At 36.5% G+C, this 6,813-nt stretch overlaps 1 pseudogene; it reads left to right on the top strand.

Moving 5' to 3' along the window:
* Window positions 1-2,832: 2,832 nt before the first annotated feature.
* LOC112838086 (small nucleolar RNA SNORA62/SNORA6 family) lies at window positions 2,833-2,963 on the top strand (annotated as a pseudogene).
* The last annotated feature ends 3,850 nt before the right edge of the window (window positions 2,964-6,813 follow it).

Below are 6,813 nucleotides of genomic sequence, written 5' to 3'. Positions count from 1 at the left end.
CTGGGATCATGACCTGAGACGGAGGCAGTCTCTTAAACAACTGAGCCACCCAGGTGCCCACCTTTTATTTCTTTTTATTTAGTAATCTCTCTGACTAGAACGTCAGAACAATGTATAATAAGGGGATGAGAGAGGCACCTGGGTGGCTCAGTTGGTTAAGTGTCTGCCTTTGGCTCAGGTCATGATCCCAGGGTCCTGGGATCGAACCCAGAGTCCAGCTCCCCCGCTCAGCAGGGAGTCTGCTTCTCCCTACCACTTTCCCTCTGCCCCTTCCCCCCACCCCCACATGTTCTCTCCCTCTCTCAAATAAATAAAGTCTTTAGAACAAAAAGGGGGGAATGAGAGCAGACACAAAAGTATTTTTCCTGGTCTTAGGGGTAGAATGCTAAATTTCTCACTATTAAATATAAGTATGATGTTAATTTTCTTTTTCTTTTTTGTTTTTCTCATTTCACCTCTTTATTACAAAAAATATGGAATATAGTAAACATTGTAGTGACCCTTGACCCTTGCCTTCTTCATATTATATGTTGGAGATCTTTCAGTATTAGTTCACAGATGTGTTTAGGATTTTTTCATCTAGATTCATAGATATATTGGTCTGTAGTTTTCTTAGGATGTATTTGTCTGATTTTTGTACCAGGGTAATAATGGTCTCATAGAATGTTTTGGGAAGTTCTCTCTCCTCATCCATTTATAGAAGTTTGTGAAGTTGTTAATATTTTCTTTTCAACGGTTGGTAGAATTCACTAGTAAAGTTATCTGGGACTAGGTTTTCTTTTTGGGAAGTTTTTTATTATTAATTCAAAATCTTTTAGGTCTAGTCAGATTTTATATTTCTCGAGTCACTATTTGTAATTTTTGCCTTTAAAGAAATTTTTCAAATTCAGCTACATTATCTAATTTATTACACACATTGGTCATATTTTCTCATGATCCTTTTCATTTCCTAGAGTTGGAAGTAATTTACCCTGTTTTATTTATTACTGATTTTAGTGATTTGAGTCTACTCTTTAAAAAAATAACTAAGGTAAAGTTTTGTTACTTTATTTCTATTTTCAATAAACTAATTTTGATTTTAATGTATTTTTCTAGTAAGTCCAACATCTGGGCATCTCATGAACAGTTTTATTGACTTTTTTCTCCATGTATGGACCATGCTTTCCTGTCTTTTGAGTGTCTTTAATGTTTTTGTTGGGACCTACACATTTTAAAAAAATCTAGCATCTCTTGAAATCATATCCTCCACTTCTTTCTCCAAGATTTCATTTTGTTGCTATTTGTTGTTTTCATGATGCTGCTGTTGACAACTTTCCTACGTTCTGTAAAGACACGCATGTCATTGAAGTCTCTGCTAAGTTATTTAATTGTCTGCTAATTATTGGGCAGTTTTCCATGAATTCCTTAAACTGCTGTCTTCTAGTTTTATCTGAGGGGTTCTATGTTTGTCTTGGATCCTATCTTCAAGATTCTATCATGTAGTTTCCATCTTTGCCTGTTGTTCACTTCCTGCTTATGCAAACCCTCAAGGTCAGCAAAAGATGAAAAGACAAGGGCCTTCTCAGATCATTCCTGGGCATGACCACAACCCTGCATGTGCATAAAGACATCTAGATTTCCAGGAATATATCTCTGATTTCACAGTCCCATATGGACATCTCTTTCTCCAGGTTTAAGTTTTTTGGTAGGCCTCTTGTTTGCCCTGTTATTGCCTCCTCAGTCACCTGCTCTTCAGCCTCCAATGGTGCTCAGCTGCTGAGTTTCACAGGGGCTGTAATTGTCAGATTCTTTTATTTTATATATGTATGTATATACGTATGTATTTTTGAGACTACCATGATGTTGGGAATGGGAGGATGGAAATAGGACAACTTAAAATGCTGTAACACTCACTTCTCTTTTCACAGCTGCTTTTCTTTAAAACATCCTCTCATATTGTTACAGCTTCTTAAATTGTTATAAGACTTTGGTTAACTTCCAGAGTACCAAAAATAGATTTTGGCAGTTTTTGTCAGTATTACCATTGCTTTTAAAAAGGAGTAGAATTTCAGAGGTATTTACAGTGCCATGAGGTCCTTCCCGGTGACTAACTTTATAAATATTCAAGAAATAAAAATATAATTTTTTTGCTTTTTAAAAAAAAATTGTTACTGGTGACCACTATGTATATAGACACTTGATAAATATTTGTTGAATGAATCAATACATCATTTTTTGTTGTTGATACACTGAAAATCAATATATTTTATTTTATTTTTTATTTTTTTTTAAGATTTTATTTATTCATTTGAGAGAGAGAGAAAGAGAGAGCACGAGAGGGAAGAGGGTCAGAGGGAGAAGCAGACTCCCTGCTGAGCGGGGAGCCCGATGTGGGACTCGATCCCGGGACTCCAGAATCATGACCTGAGCCGAAGGCAGTTGCTTAACCAACTGAGCCACCCAGGCGCCCGAAAATCAATATATTTTAAACTCAAGAAAAAAATGGGTTAAGTGTACATACATACTGAAAAGAGTATCTCCAACATTTTTAGGCTGTGACTCTGTGCCAACAATAAGCTTATTGCTTGTTCCACACTACTTCATTTAATCTTCACAACAACAATTTGTAGTTTCACTGAAGTTAGAGATAGCCACTAACCTTCTCAAGGCAATACAGTTAGTATGTGGTTCAGTGGAGATTTCAACCAGAAACTGAATCTGGAACCAACTTCTTAAACATAATATAATATTGCCTCTCCCCCCAGCTCCTTGGATTTAAGAGCTTTAATTCCAAATGTCACAGAAAATATCAGTTAGGTGATAGTTTTATAAAAAAAAAAAAAAAAGAAAAAAAAAGAATACAGATACTGGCTAATGAACTCACAAGTGTAAGAAGTGTGCTACATGAGGGGCAAGGCTTTCACTAACACCACAAGGGTCTCTGGTCCAATGAGTAGAGTTTGATGGTAATTCTTGCTACACATATATATAAAAAAAAGAGACAGATAAATTCAAGAGGTAATTTTTTTTTCTTTTCTTTTTTTCTTTTTTCTGACCTAAATCCTGTCAATTTTGAACTTAGGAATACCACAGGTCAAGATAAACTAGTTTTTTTAGTCATCAGTGAGAGGAGTCTCATAAAACACCAGCTATTTACCTAAAAGAAAAAGTTATCTCCTGGATAGCAGGCATCCTTTCCTCCTTTTGCCCTGCTCATGCCAGGGCTCTGGGTTCCATATTTCTCTCCTCTCCCTCAGTTGCCACTATCAACACTCTTCTCTGTGTTATCTTTCTTTCACTTTTATGACTTATGCCCCTAATACTTCTGGTATATGATAAAATATGATGACCTGATACAATCTTTAAGTAAAATGTTTGATTATGTCTGCTCCTTGTTTTAAAGACTCCAATGACTTCGTGTTACCTGAACAACAAATTCCAATCTACTCCATTATAGAAGACTCCGATACACACTCCTAATCAGAATCGTTTCTTCTTTTTTGCTAATCTCATCAAATGTAGATTTACAATTATTTGAAGCTATATGTTACTGAATTTGAAATTAAAGGTTTTGAATTCTCATGTTTTGTCTTCCAAGTCCCCTTGCTTTCCCTTTTTAGGTGTATGACCATTGTCTGGTAATGTCACTTTTATGAGCCTCATTTTGCTCATCTATAAGACGAGGTATCATACTCATTTGCACAAGGTTATTGATAAGACTTAATTAGGTAATGCATACACTTAGCAGTGTATCAGCTACCTAAGTTCAGTGTATTTGGTAACTTTTTTTTAATTTTATTTTATTAACTAGTAAATATTATTATTGGTCTCTCAGAACTTTTCTATGAGTATACCAGCTTTACTCTTCTTATTTTTGTCTGGGAGGAAGTCTTAGGATTGTGTGCCCCTCTCTCAATTTCACAAAGTCAAGCTTAGTGCTTGAGAAGCCTATAGTTTATTTTTCCTCAGTCTGTGCCCTGAAGTGTTCAAGGTTGTGCATCTTCTCCCAATCCAGCAAAGTCAAGCTGACTGCTTATATCTGTAGCTGTCTGAGGGTCCTCACACATGCCATCTGTGGAGGCTCATACTCATGGGCTCATACTCATACTCAGGAGGCATACACTATGGGGTACCTGCCGCAAGGGAACCATGCAGTGTGCCGGAGGTGTTTATCAACTGGCCGTGGAGTCTCCAGGTGAGGCAGCTTTCTAAATTTTGTGCACGAGATTCTTGGTGGAGTCCATAAGTCAGTTAATAGGATCTGAAGCTGTTTGTTGAGATCCAGACAGTGTCTGCTGTGAACTTTGGCCACTTTTCTCTCCTCCTAGCTGTCTCCAGACTATTCAACTGTGCTGATCCTCTTAGTGTCCTGGGTCAGGTAAGACAGAAGTGGACGTTTTGAGCAACATCCCACAGGGCTGGAGAAGCTGGGCAGGCACTTCACTTTCACTTTCCCTTCTGGGAGAAATCAGACCAAGAGGTAAAGTGAAACAATTTCTTACTCTCTTCAATGTATCTATTCTCAGAATTTTTGCTCCACTGAAGTACTGGAACCTCTGAATTTCCATAAAGACATTCTTATCCATAGGTTGTTGTTTACGTTGGTGTTTTATGAGGGAGCATGAGGACCAGAACCTCCTATTCTACCATCTTGTTGATGTCACAGCTCATTGTTCTCCTTTTCTCACTAAGCCAGATATTTCATCTCCAACTTTTTAACTTGGCATATCTTTACCATAGATGTACCTGTGTTTCCTGGGGCTGTATCTTATCTTCCTATAGCTTACTGAAGTCCTAAACAGTAAGCCTCATGAAAGCTGACATTTAGCCTATCTTCCTCACTTGGTCTTAAAATGTCTAGTCATTCAATAAATTTTAGTTATACGTTCAAAATTTTACTTAAATGTTTAGTTTTATATATATATAAATACATATATATCTGTTTTTATATATAGTTTTATATATATCTGTTTCTCTTTATATATATTATAAATTTATACATATATACTATATGTATATATACAAATTGCTTCTACTTTCCAAAACAACTATTTCCAGATATTTGCTTTGCCTCAGCTTTAACCTCATCTTTTCTTTTCTCTGATTTTTGTGTATCAGGCTTTTTCAGGAGATGTTTTGTTTGTCTTGAGCAATTTGAAAAGATTATACAAGGTGTAAATAATATCACACCATGTAAATTTGGACTACTGCTGAGACGGTTAATCTTATGTGTTTCAACTTGACTAGACTAAGAGATGCTCAGGTAGTTGGTAAAAACATTAATTCTGGATCTGTCTGATCCGTGAGGGTGTTTCCAGAAGAGATTAGAATTTGAATCCATACACTGATGAAGGATCACCCTCACCAAGACACGTGGGCATCATCCAAGCTGTTGAGGGTTTGAATAGATCAAAAAGGCAGACAAAGGGCAAATGAGTTCTTTGCGTGAGCTAGGACAACCATCTTCTGCTTTAGATATTGGTGCTCCCAGATTCAGGCCTTCAGGCTTAGATGGGGACATATACCATTGGCTCCTCTGGTTCTCCAGCCTTTGTGTTTGGACTGGAACTACACCACTGGTTTTCCCGGGTTTCTAACTTGCAGACAGCAGATTGTGGGTCTTCTCAGCCTCCATAATCCATACACCAGTCCCTCATAATAAAGCTCTATATCTCTGTTATCTCTCATTCTCTCTTGCTGTTTTTGTATGTATGTATGTATGTATGTATCTCTATGTACAGCATCTATATTATTGGTTCTGTTTCTCTAGAGAACCCTAATACAACTGATAATTTCTACTTTCTTGACAATTAGAGTGTGTTTTTTTTTTTTGTGGGTACTATAGACACTACAGAAATTTTATGGGAAATCAATCACATGACTCTATTACACTTATTGATCTCCTTCACCTGTCTCTTTTTCTAACTGTTCTTTGCCATATACTCTCCTCTTTCCCATCCTCATATGTCTTTCCCCCCACCAACTAATTGAGTTCTTCATTCCAAATGGTAACAAGGAGGTAGGACAACTCAATGTACTCTCTAAAATTTTAAAAATGTTTCCTTGAAGGACACTTCCACGCCTCCCTTAAAATATTCATTTTGTCCCGTTGAGAGAGACATAATATTGGCTAAATAGACAATGATATTTATTCCACTGTCTCACTGTTAAGTTCTTAGGGTTTAATTTAAACTAACTTGAAGCCACAAGCATCTCTGAGTAGCACTAATGGTAACTTAATGAATGTAAGAGTTAAAGAAGTTAGCAAAGAACTTCATAATCCTTAAAATCCATTTATAGAAATCAGGGGGGGACGTTGCAATATTGCAAGCTATTTTCTAGATCCTTGGGTTATAACTATATAGGCAATGTGAAAATACAAACTGAACAATTTATCCTAGGATAAGGGGGGGTACTTAGAGATTTCAGTAGTCAAACATGACATTCAGAATCTCAACATACATTTTTTACATAAATACCATCTGACTTCCAAATTGTTTGCATAATTCCATTTTTTTCTATGTTGACATACCTGTTAAAATGTGTATCTTAAAATGAGGGTAACAAAAACAATGAAGTGGGAGGTTTGTCTTCAAAATAGAATTGGAACGCATTTGGGTGAAAGTCAGTGTCCCAAAATATGCACTATATGGAAGAAATGTGAATTTGGGGAGAACCAAAACAAGACTTTATGACTGCTAATCATGTAAAAGCATCTGGAAGGAGAGAAGGTGACCTATTAAATCATTAAGACTGAAAAACTTCTACAAAACACCTGGTATATGCAGAGAGCAGAATGAGGACATGATAGATAGGGGAAATCCTCTTGTGGAA

The sequence above is a fragment of the Callorhinus ursinus genome, unplaced genomic scaffold, assembly GCF_003265705.2.
Source record: "Callorhinus ursinus isolate GAN/ISIS: 27379988/994484 unplaced genomic scaffold, GSC_fseal_2.0 scaffold22, whole genome shotgun sequence".
NCBI classification, from domain to species: Eukaryota; Metazoa; Chordata; class Mammalia; order Carnivora; family Otariidae; genus Callorhinus; species Callorhinus ursinus.
Note: the sequence above shows the minus strand (reverse complement) of the source record. Positions and strands in the feature narration are given on the sequence as shown.